This window comes from Pseudorca crassidens, chromosome 20, assembly GCF_039906515.1.
Source record: "Pseudorca crassidens isolate mPseCra1 chromosome 20, mPseCra1.hap1, whole genome shotgun sequence".
Lineage (NCBI taxonomy): Eukaryota > Metazoa > Chordata > Mammalia > Artiodactyla > Delphinidae > Pseudorca > Pseudorca crassidens.
This window is the reverse complement of record NC_090315.1, coordinates 6,191,344-6,203,515: the sequence shown is the minus strand read 5'-3', so window position 1 is coordinate 6,203,515 and position 12,172 is coordinate 6,191,344. Positions and strand designations below refer to the sequence as shown.

The window sequence follows — 12,172 nt, the reverse complement described above, 5'->3', positions numbered from 1 at the left end:
GAAAAAAGCTAATGTGTCTTAAGAATACATTGATATAAATGCAACATTCGATATCAATATCATAAAAACAGATGGTTGGTTCTTCATCTCTTCAATAGAATATTCTGTTTTGGACTTTGGGCCAAATTTTAGGAAGAACCTTTGACAACGTAGGATGCCTATATGAGAAAGCAGAACCAGGCCAAAGGACCGGAGACAACTTTCTGAATAACTGCTTGATTACAATCTTCACATAAACACTGGAGCACTGTAACTGAGTTCAAGAAACAATATTTATTGGCTTATGATGTTTGTCATAAAAAAATACACAGTATGTTTTACTGAAGGCAGAGGTTATGAAGAAAAGATTAGACCATGTGGAAACTTGTAGTGTTGGATGTGTTGCTGTGTGTGTCCACGCTAATCAGTATCAACGAGAGGATGAGTGGGCAGGTAATGCAGTCAAATGGAGAACAGTTCCTACTCTGATTGCATTGAGGGGGTAAGAAGGCTACTTGTTGAAGATAGAAAATACCTCATCAGTATGGACTACCCTAGCTCCTTAGCTATTATTATATCCTCATATTCAATGACCTGGGTCCAGTCCCAGCTGGCATAAGATCCACTTTTTAAATAGTGCTCGAGAGTGAACTGATGAGGATGATTATAATTTTTGTGACTTTCTGTTTGAATCAAAAAAAAAAATCCCACAAGGACTCAGAGGCAAAGAATATTCAAATCAATTTTCACTGCAAAGTAAAGGAGCTGTTACAGTGGAGGATTCCTGGACTGAATGTCAATATTATGACATAGTGTGAGTGTGTTTCGTGTTTGGTAATGCAATCATTGTTGCTTCTGTTGTGGTCATCCATTTCCAATGCCTGGTGTCAGTTTATTTATCTCTTGTAAAAATAAAATACAGTGTGTGTGTGTGTGTGTGTGAGAAAAATAAATAAAAATAAATAAATAAATAGTGCTCGAAGTTGCACTAGTGGATGTGTTGGGAGCCACATCCTTGTACCTTCTGGTATATAGACAAATTTTAGCACTAGTAATCCAGTAGGAAGGTAATAAAATGATCTTCATAATAAAATAATATTACTATGAAATGATATTGCTGTAAACACAATGACATCTTCCAACTGGTGTATGCTTCTGCTTCTGCACTTATACCTCTGCTCATTCAATCTCAACAACTTATTTTCAGTGAGACACTGAAACACAGATATTTCTTTCCTAATAATTATGCTTTCATTAAGTGTTACATGATTAAGGATATCGTCTCGGGAGTTCCCTGGTGGTCCAATGGCTAAGACTCCGCACTGCCAATGCAGGGAGCCTGGGTTCAATCCCTGGTCAGGGAACTAGATCCCACGTGCTGCAACTAAAGCTTTTGCATGCCACAACTAAAAAGATCCCACGTGCCTCAACTAAGACCCGACGCAGCCAAATAAATAAATAAACACAATTTTGAAAAAAGGATATTGTCTTACCACTCAAGCGCCTTGTTTCAAATGGCCTATAAGCAGACCCCACCGAATGATGAGGAGCTGGGTAAGTCAGTTACCATAAGGTGGGCTTTCAAATTATGTTCAGAAGAGATCTCAGGAGGTGGCTGCCAGCATGTGGAACCGAATGCAAGCTACCAGAGTGGAAAACATGTTCCCTGTTACACAGAGCTTACATTCTTTTAGGGAAAATAGATATGTGAATATTTTTAAACATACCTTGTTAAATGAAATAACAGAAGCATGCGTAAACTGCAGAGGTGAATGATTCTTTCTGGGTGGGATTAAATGGGACCGTTAGGGGAAGAGAAAGAATCAGGAGAGGCAGCTCTTACAGCCATTTCATCTTAGTTTATTTTTATTATTCAAGTTGGATTTAAATAGTTTATATTAATTCAACAGCTAATGAAGGAGAAGCAGCATTCCAAAATAAAGAAAGTAAGTGTATTGTCAGGGTGGAGAAGAGGATATTAGCATCCTGTAACGTTGCTTGGACGCAGAGCGTGACGCAGAGAGTGAAAGAAGTGCAGGCAAAGCAGGGGTCCTGTCACCAGGGGACTCACGACATAGTCTCTCCTAAGGAGCTTGATTTGATCCTGTTGACACAAAGAGGTCATTGAGAGGCTAAAACAAGATACTAATAGGTCAGTGTTGCATTTTAAATAGTGAACTCTCATAAGTAGGTGGATTATGGATTGAAGGAAGAAGAAATCACAGGCAAGGGAAACTTCGCAGATCTTTGAAATTATCTGAGTGACACGTGAGGATGCATGTGGGGTAGAAAGCGTCATATGAAAGGAAAGGATGAATTTGAAACCTATTGAGAAGGTAGAGTCTGTGTCGTTTGATGATTTATTAGATGTAGGTAAGAGGAAAGCATGGAGTAATTGAAGATGATACATTGTTCCCTGGAAGAATAGATACTGTGCCACTAATTAAGTTGAAGAAACAAGTATAATTACAGGTTTTAGGGTAAATCTTAAGTTTAATTGTGTCATCTGTTGGCATTAAACCCTCTTAGGGTTTCCCATCGCCTTCAGGACAAAAATCTGAAGTCTTCAGTATAGCTTCAGGGAGCTCTGGAGCTGGGGTGGCCCTTCAGAGTTGCTCCCACTTGTGGGATGGGACAAGCATCCTCTCCTGCATCAGCAGTCACTGGATGCCGGCTTCCTCGGGAGGAGCCAGGGGCTGGGACGAGGCACTTGCCTCTGGCTGAGGGCCAAGTGGACAGGGGCGGCGCAGTTGCAGCGCTGGGCGTTCCAGCAGCAGCAGGGAGGGCTTCCTGAAGAAGTGGGTGACGGGCTCACCGACTGGGCTCCTTACAGGAGGTTGTTTGTCTGCATCCCTCCTGTTGCTGTGGCCCTTCTCTCCCCCGAATTAAGGTTCTCCCTGTGTGTATACTTGTGGCGCAGGGCGGGGGGGGGGGGTATGTTGAGTCTAAGCATTTAAGAACGTGTTTTTGTCACACAGAATAATCCTACCTGAGAAAGAAGCTCAGAGGAAGAGGAGAGAAAGGAGAAGGAATGGCCCTTTCCCAGGTGAAGGTCATACTCTTTGTGGACTGTTCTCTCCTTCCTAAAATGACACGTTTTGGACGCGCTGAGCTTCTCGGTCTCTGAAGGTTCCTGTCTAAAATACTTACTCACACACAGGGCCTTCCCTCAGTCTCCTGTCACCTCCCTGCAGATTCCATGTCACTGTGACCCAGTGACGGGGAACTTGGGAAGAGCCCCCTTTCGGGTGGTCATCCCATGAAAGGTTTTATACTCAGGTGTGGATCAGAGATGGGGAGTCGGCTCTGTGGTGTCAGTGAGGTAGGGCAGTGAGGGTTGTGTAGTGCACCCTTCTGGGTGCCCCTTCATCTCCACGTAAACCAGGATGAAAGCGACTACATGTGGAAGTGATGTACTGCTGTGCACAGATACCTGAGGAGGTCTGGGCAGGAAGACTGATATGGGGAAACTTGCTTTGTCAGATTTTATTAGTGCCTTTGAAATAAAAGGAGTGAATCAGTGTTTTTCACTCTAAAATACCAGTACTGTAAAGTAGAATGGGAAGTTGAGAAACAAATAAATAATAGGGTGTTATCTAAGAATAAGGGTTTTAAAAATTATTCACAGCACGTTCGTCTTACAGAGACCCTCCTGTTCATGTAGGGACTCTCATGCAGCATGTGTTTTATTTGTTTATTTATTTATTTTAAAATATTTATTTATTTATTTATTTAGGCTGTGCCAGGTCTTCGTTGCAGCAGGCGGGATCTTTGGTTGCAGCAGGCGGGATCTTTGGTTGCAGCATGTGGGATCTTTTTTAGTTGCGGCATGCATGTGGGATCTAGTTCCCCAACCAGGGATTGAACCTGGGTCCCCTGCATTGGGAGCGTGGAGTCTTACTACCCACTGAACCACCAGGGAAGTCCCAGCATGTGTTTTAGATAAAGATGGATATAATTTAGCCAAGACACAGGAGCACAAATTTCTGTCATCAGATAGACTGGAGCCAAATTATGATTCTCCTGCTTGTTGTTCAGTGTTATATTTTTTTGTTTTAAACACTTCATAGATACAGTTTTGTAATTCAGCTTCACACAGCGATGCAGTTTAGAGACTAAGAAGTAAAATATCCCCTTCCCTGTCGCATCTTAACACCATCACTTACTGTCTCCATCAGAAACCACAGTTCATTCTCAGTGCAGATCTTACAGCAGTACATTTATATATGGAAATGTGATTTTAGAAAATATTCTTTACTAAATATTTTGTTATGGTATTTTATTCTTCAAATTTAAATATCGACATACCATGTATCTTAGACTTGTTTTCATGAACATAGAGATGACTTTCTTTTTTGTATCCTCAGTGGAGCATTCTCTTAATGAAGATAAATGGGTCCTTTACAGTTTTTACTGTTATAAGAAAAGGCCGGGACTTCCCTGGTGGTCCAGTGGTTAAGAATCCACCTTCCAATGCAGGGGACGCAGGTTTGATCCCTGGTTGGGGAACTAAGATCCCATATGCCGTGGAGCAACGGAGCCCCTGCACCACAACTACTGAGCCTGTGCACTCTAGAGCCCATCCGCCACAACTAGAGAGGCTGCGTGCCACAACAGTTGTCCGTGTGCCTCAACTAAGACCTGATGCAGCCAAATAAGTAAATAAATTTATTATTATTTAAAAAAAAAAGCCACAGTGGCTGCTTCTGAGCATGCCGACTTTACTACAGATTTCTAAGAATTTCTCCCGAATCGGAAGGTTGAGCATGATTATCGGGTTAATGATGGTGTTCATAAGGAAGGACAGATACTACAGTTACTAAATAAAGATTTTAAATCAACTGTCTGAATCGTACGCAGAGACTTAAGGGGAACCATGGACAGAGAACTAAAAGAAAGTAGGAGAAAGCTGTTTCAAGAAACAGAAAATATCAATAAAGAGAATTAGAAATTCTAGAGCTGAAAAGTACCACAAATGAAATTGAGAATTCACTAGAGGATTTCAACAGCAGATTGACAATCAGAATAAAGAATCAGTGAACCTGAACATAGGTTAATTGGAATTATCCACTCTGAATAGAAGAACGGTGGTAAAAAGAAACATGAACAGAGACTAAGAAACTTTTGAGACATTCCCAAGAATACCAGTATACACATAATAGGAGTCCTAGAAGGAAAGGAGAAACAGGAAAGGGCAGAAATAATATCTGAAGAAATAAGAGCTGAAAAACCTCACAAATTTATTAAAAATGTGAACCTGCAAATCCAAGAAAGTCAACGAACTCCAAGTATGATAAATTCATAGAGAGCTTGGGCAAGACACATAGTCAATTGTTAAAATACAAAAAAAGAATGTAGAGAGTAGCAAGACAGAAATGACTTCTCATGTACAAAGATGCTTAATAAAATTAACAGCCTCTTTCTCAGAAACTGTGGAGGCCAGTAAGGAGTCTGATGATATATTTAAATTTCGAAAGATTAAAAAAAATTCATTATCAGGCAAACTATGCTTTAAAATTGATAATGAAATTTAGAGACTCCTAGATAAACAAAAGCTGAGGAAGTTCACACTGACAGACTTATACTACATGAAACACTAAATGGAATTCTTGAGGCCAAAATGAAGGGCTACTAGCAGTACCTCAAAGGCACAGGAACAAATAAAGAACAGTGGTAATATAACTACATAGGTGTATATAAAAGGCAGTATTACTGTATTTTTTGGTTTATAACTCATTTTTTAACCTGAATTAAAAGGCAAATGTGTAAACAATCATTATAAATCTGTTATTGAATGCAAAATGTATAAAGAAGTAATTTTTGACAATAACAATATAAAGGGAGACAGGATATATATATAAAATATATAATCTGCAGGGTGACCACTAAGAAAATAATTTTAACATATACAGAAATGTGAATATGAAGGGAATCAAAATGTTATGCATGTACAGACATACACAAAGAAGGAAACGAGGAATTACAAGACCAAGAAAATATTGGACATACAGAAAGCAAATAGCTAAATAGCAAAAGTAATTCCTCCCTTGTTTATTGGGTACTTTTAAGATAAGTAGATCAAACTCTTCATTAAAAGTCAATGATTGCAAGAATTTTTATAAAATGATTCTACTGTATCTTTCTACAGAATGCTTGATTTAAGATACTCAAATAGGTTGAAAGTGAAAGGATAGGAAAAAACATTGTGGAAATAGTTACCAATCTTAGCTACACTAATGTCAGATTAAATAAACTTTAAGTCATAAAATTGTTACCAAAGAAGTTCAAGGATATATACATATATATAAGGTACATGTAACGTATATGTATTTATATACATAAAAGAGTCAATTCATCAAGAAGATGAAACAACTGTAAACAATATATACGTAAGTACAAATCCCCACATTTTTTGAAGCAAAATTTGAGGAGAGATAGACAGTTCAACTATAATAGTTGGAGACCTCAAAATACTCTCCTTTTAAACTTTTTTTTTTGGCTGTGTTGGGTCTTCGTTGCTGCGCACGGGCTTTCTCTAGTTTTGGCGAGCGGGGGCTACTCTTCATTGCGGTGTATGGGCTTCTCATTGCAGTGGCTTCACTTGCTGCGAAGCATGGGCTCTAGGCACATGGGCTTCAGTAGTTGCAGCCTGCAGGCTCAGTAGCCGCAGCATACGGGCCCTAGGGCAGGTGGGCTTCAGTAGTTGTGGCGTGCAGGCTCAGTAGTTGTGGCTCACGGGCTCTAGAGTGCAGGCTCAGTAGTTGTGGTTGCATGGGTTTAGTTGCTCCACGGCATGTGGGATCTTCCCAAACCAGGGATTGAACCCGTGTCCCCTGCATTGGCAGGCGGATTCTTAACCACTGCACCACCAGGGAGTTCCCTCAATACTCTCCTTTTAATAACCAGACAGGAGCTCAATAAGGAAATAAAGGACTGAGCAAAACTGTAAACCAAGCAAACACTGTAGACCTAAGAGAAATATACAGAACACTCCGTATGACAAAAACAGAGTGTACTCAAAACTAGGAATAGAAGGGATTATCTTTGGTCTTAAAAAGGATATTTATTAAAATCTCACAGTTAACATCATACTCATTGTTAAAGATGGAAAGCTTTCCCATGTAATCAGGAAGAAGCAAGTGTGGGGACGCATTTTGGCACTATGTGTCAACATTTTACTGACTATCTAGCCAGATAAATTAGACCCAAAAAAAGAAAGAAAGAAAAGTCAAAATTAAAAAAGAAGTCAAACTATATTCACAGAAAACATGCTCTTATATGTAAAAACATCTGAACAATCCTTAAAAAGACGATTAGTGATAATAAACAAATTCACTGAGGTTACAGAATACAGTATCAGTACCCCTTTCTTCAGAAGTTTGGCACATGCTTGATTAGTGGTGGTTTGTAGAATGTCAGCAGTCTGAACGCCTTATGGCAAATTAAAAACATTTCAGTCTGTGGTTTTACTCTTGAGCTTCTGATGCAGTGGTTCTTGGAAGGGTGCTAGATGTCTACACATTTTAAATCATCTCTAAACATCCAGGAGGCAGTCGGTCGGTTACTTGTTGAAACACTTTTCTAGATCCATCTATAATATCCTTTCTTCTTAGCTGAACAAAGCACTGAGTATAGCATTATCATGTTGGGTTTTTTTTTTATAAATTGAAATCTCTTTTGAGGTGAACAGTATTTTCACTATGGAACAAGGGGAAGAGCCCTGATCTATGGAAAGTGAAGTGAAAATACGGAAAAATACAGAGAGGTCAGGATGTATTACTGTTGTTATTTTTTTTGGCCTCACCATGCTGCTTGTGGGATCTTAGTTCCCCGACCAGGGGTTGAACCCAGGCCCTCGGCAGTGAAAGCACAGAGTCCTAACCACTGGACTGACAGGGAATTCCTGGTCAGAATATATTTAGATGTGAACTTAAATGAGAGCTCAGATGGGCACAGAGCAAGCTTCTTCATTAGATATTCTTTGAGAAGTTCTCCTCAAATGGGAAAGAACCATGGGAAAATAAAAGTCCATTTCATATGAGTTCTCAAAGGAAATTTAACCCTGCACAAGCATCCTTATCACTGTGTTACTCAAATATATACAAGTTTAAACTCGCACTCTGCTATGGTACTCCAGCTCATTCAAAGCCAAAACAAAGGCTTTATCATGACCTATAACACTCTACTATCTGGCCCTTCCTACCATTTTGATGTCTTGGTTTGAGAGGGATGGAAAGCCCTCTTTCCCCTTCATCTCTTGGTTTTCAGTTAATACATATCAGAGCTAAGTCCCTTATAGTTCTGACCCCAGGACCTATTTGGTTTCCTCCACATTTTATAGTTTTGGGAGAACTTCTCAGGGGATAGAGAAAATATCTGGTCTTCCACTGTATCTGGGGTGCCGTGAATCTTCTGGGGCTGGGTGAGGCCTTCTCTGCCTGTTCAGGCTCCTGAGCCATTTTTTCAGTTTGCCACATGTATGTAAAGAGGAGTGGGGTGCACATTTTGAGGTTGTTACTCAGAAGTAATGTAATGACTACAGCCTGAGATCCTCTTTGATCCCAGCTGCTACGTGGTAGTATATCTCAGTCTTTCAGGCGTTCACCCTCCTACAGCCTGTGGGTGGAGCATACCACCCCTTCTCAAGAGGACCACAATTTGACCCTGTCATTTTTTTTTCTCATATCTTGTATTTTTCTCCCTCTTCCAGCTCTCTGCCTAGTACTGGAACGTAAAAAGACCTTAGTCGTTCTGACTTCTTTCTCTCTTCTAAGATTTTGCCTCTGAAACTTTTTTTTTTTAATTTTAATTAAAAAAAAATTATTTGGCTGTGTTGGGTTTTCGTTGTGGCACGTGGACTTTCTCCAGTTGCAGCGAGCGGGGGCTACTCTTCGTTGCAGTATGAGGGCTTCTCTTGTTGCAGAGCACAGGCTCTAGGCATGTGGGCTTCAGTAGTTGCAGCAGCAGGCTCAGTAGTTGCAGCACGGGGGCTCAGTAGGTGCGGCACATGGGCTCTAGGGTGTGGGGGCTTCAGTAGTTGTGGCACATGGGCTTAGTTGCTCCGCGGCATGTGGGATCTTCCTGGACCAGGGATCAAACCCATGTCCCCTGCATTGTCAGGCAGATTCTTAACCACTGTGCCACCAGGGAAGTCCCTGAAACTTGTTTTTTAAACACACATTCCAGGGGTCTAAAGTTTCAATCTCTCTTTGCGCCTTTAGTTCATAGGCAGCTTATGGTGGACACTTTGATGCAGGGGGTTTACTGTTTAAGAGAAGATTCTTGGAGCAAAACACTGAACAATATGTTCCAATATTATCCTGCTCTACATGCAGAAATGTTTCTTGAAGCCACTGGATAGAGTGGTCAGCATGTCCAAGAAACTAAGGTAGAAAGTATCAGGAGACCCTGACTGATAAGAACCTCCAGTTGTCCTTCTAGTTCTTGTGGAGTTTAACAATGCCTCTCTAGGGCAGGGTGACAATGTGGGTAGGAAACAATATGGTCATCAACTTTGAGGTGGCAATAAAAGGTGTAGGAACTTATCCTAAGGAGAACAGTGTCCAAGTTCACAACCTCATACCTGTGAGACTAATTAAACTACTGTTCATGCCACATTGTGTTAATCCTGTGTGTGCCATCCTTCATTCACTTTCAACAAATATGATTTTGACATGTTTTATTGAGGAAGCTTATAAATTTGGTGCTGACATGTTTTCTTTTTTTAATTGAAAAAATTTTTTTAATTTTATACGATTTTTAAAGGCTACGTTCCATTTACAGTTATTACAAAATATTGGCTATATTCCCCGTGTTGTACAACACATCCTTGAGCCTATCTTACACCCAAGTTTGTCCCTCCCACTCTCCCACCTCTATATTGCCCCTCCCCTGCTGTAACCACTAGTTATATCTCTGCATCTGCTGCTTTTTTGTTGTTTTCAGTAATTTGTTATATTTTAAAATTCTACATATAAGTGATACCATACAGTATTTATCTTTCTCTGACTTACTTCACTTAGCACAATACCTTTCAAGTACATCCATGTTGCTGCACATGGCAAAATTTCATTCTTTTCTATGACTATTATTCCACTGTGTGTGTGTGTGTGTGTGTGTACGTGTGTGTGTACAGCACATTTTTTTTAATCCATTTGTCTGTTGATGGACCCCGAGGCTGCTTCCATATCTTGGCCATTGTAAATAATGCTGCTATGAACATTGGGGTGCATGTGTTTTTTTGAATTACTGTTTTGGGGCCTTTTTGGATATATACCCAGGATTGGAATTGCTGGGTTATATGGTAATTGTAGCTTTAGTTTTATGAGAAAACCTCCATACTGTTTTGCTAAGTGGCTGCACGAATTTTTAAATTCCCACCAGCACTGTAGAAGGGTTCCCTTTTCTCCATATCCTTGCCAGCACTTTCTCTGTTCTTTTTGATGGTAGCCATTCTGACAGGTGTGAGGGGATATCATTTAGTTTGGATTTGCTTTTCCCTGATGGTTAGCGATGTTGAACATCTTTTCATGTACTTGTTGGCCATCTGCATTTCTACTTTAGAAAAATGACTGTTCAGTTCTTGTGCCCTTTTTAAAATCGGGTTGTATGTTTTTTTGATGTAATGTTGTATGAGCTGTTAAAATATGTTGGATATTAATCCCTTATCATTTATATCATTTGCAAATACTTTCTCCCATTTAGTAGGTTGTCTTTTCCTTTTGTTGATGGTTTCCTTTGTTGTGCAAAAGCTTTTAAATTTAATTAGGTCCCATTTGTTTACTTTTGCTTTTATTTCCATTACTTTAGGAGATGAATCCCCAAAAATACTGCTGCAATTTATGTCAGAGTGTTCTGCCTGTTTTCCTCTCGGAGTTCTATGGTATATGGTCTTATATTGAGGTCTTTAATCCATTTTGAGTTTATTTTTGTATACGGTTTTAGGGAATGTACTAATTTCATTCTTTTACATGTAGCTGTACAGTTTTCTGAGCACCACTTGTTTGAAGAGACTGTCTTCTGCATTTTATATTCTTGCCTCCTTTGTGGTAGATTAATTGAACATGAGTACCTGGATTTTTTTATAGGCTCTCTCTCTTGTTCCACAGATCTATGTGTTTTGTTTTGCCAGTGCCATACTGTTTCAATTACTGTAGCTTGTAGTATAGTCCCTAGGGAGCATGATTCCTCCGTCTCTGTTCTTCTTTCTCAAGATTGTTTGGCTATTTGGGGTCCTTTGTGTTTCCATACAAATTAAAAAAATTTTTTTTCTAGTTCTGTGAAAAATGCCATTGGTGTTGTGATAGGGATTACATTGAATCTGTAGATTGCCTTAGGTAGTACGGTCATTGTAACAATATTGATTCTTCCAATCCAGGAACACAGTATATCTTTCCATCCTTTTGTGTCATCTTCAGTTTCTTTCATCTGTGTCTTGTAGTTTTCAGAGTACAGGTATTTTGCCTCCTTAGGTAGGTTTATTCCTAGGTTTTATTCTTTTTGATGTGATGGTAAATGGGACTGTTTTCTTAATTTTCTCATTCTAATACTTCATTGTTAGTTTATAGAAATGCAGCAGATTTCTGTATATTAATTATGTATAACTTTATGTAATTCATTGATGAGCTCCAGTAGTTTTCTGGTGGTCTCCTCAGGCTTTTCTATATACAGTATCATGTCATCTGCAAAGAGTGATAGTTTTACTTCTTCCTTTCCAACTTGTATTCCTTCTATTTCTTTTTCTTCTCTGATTGTTGTGATAATTTATTCAAAATTATGTTGAATAAAAGTGGCCTGAGTGGGCATCCTCGTCTCATTTCTGATCTTAGAGGAAATGCTTTCAGCTTTTCACCATTGAATATGATGTTAGCTATGGGTTTGTTATATCTGGCCTTTATTATGTTGAGGTATGTTCCCTCTGTGCCTGCTTTTTGGAGAGTTTTTGTTTTATCATAAATAGATGTTGAATTTTATCAAAAGGTTTTCCAGCATCTATTGAGATGATCATAAGATTTTTACTCTTTTTCTTATGATCAGTATTTTATTATTATTAATTTATTTATTTATGGCTGTGTTGGGTCTTCGTTTCTGTGCGAGGGCTTTCTCTAGTTGTGGCAAGTGGGGGCCGCTCTTCATCGCGGTGCGCGGGCCTCTCACTATTGTGGCCTCTCATGTTGCGGAGCACAGGCTCCAG

At 39.5% G+C, this 12,172-nt stretch overlaps 1 long non-coding RNA gene and 1 pseudogene across 1 annotated transcript in view; one reads left to right on the top strand and one right to left on the bottom strand.

Moving 5' to 3' along the window:
• The window catches only part of LOC137214765 (zinc finger protein 665-like), a 349,647-nt pseudogene that overhangs the window by 286,042 nt on the left and 51,433 nt on the right, over positions 1 to 12,172 (bottom strand).
• LOC137214919 (uncharacterized) overlaps positions 1 to 12,172 on the top strand; it is a 36,048-nt gene that overhangs the window by 4,125 nt on the left and 19,751 nt on the right. The window contains exon 2 of the long non-coding RNA XR_010939071.1: positions 2,958 to 3,025. This is a non-coding gene — a long non-coding RNA (uncharacterized lncRNA). The remainder of the gene's footprint in view (positions 1 to 2,957; positions 3,026 to 12,172) is intronic.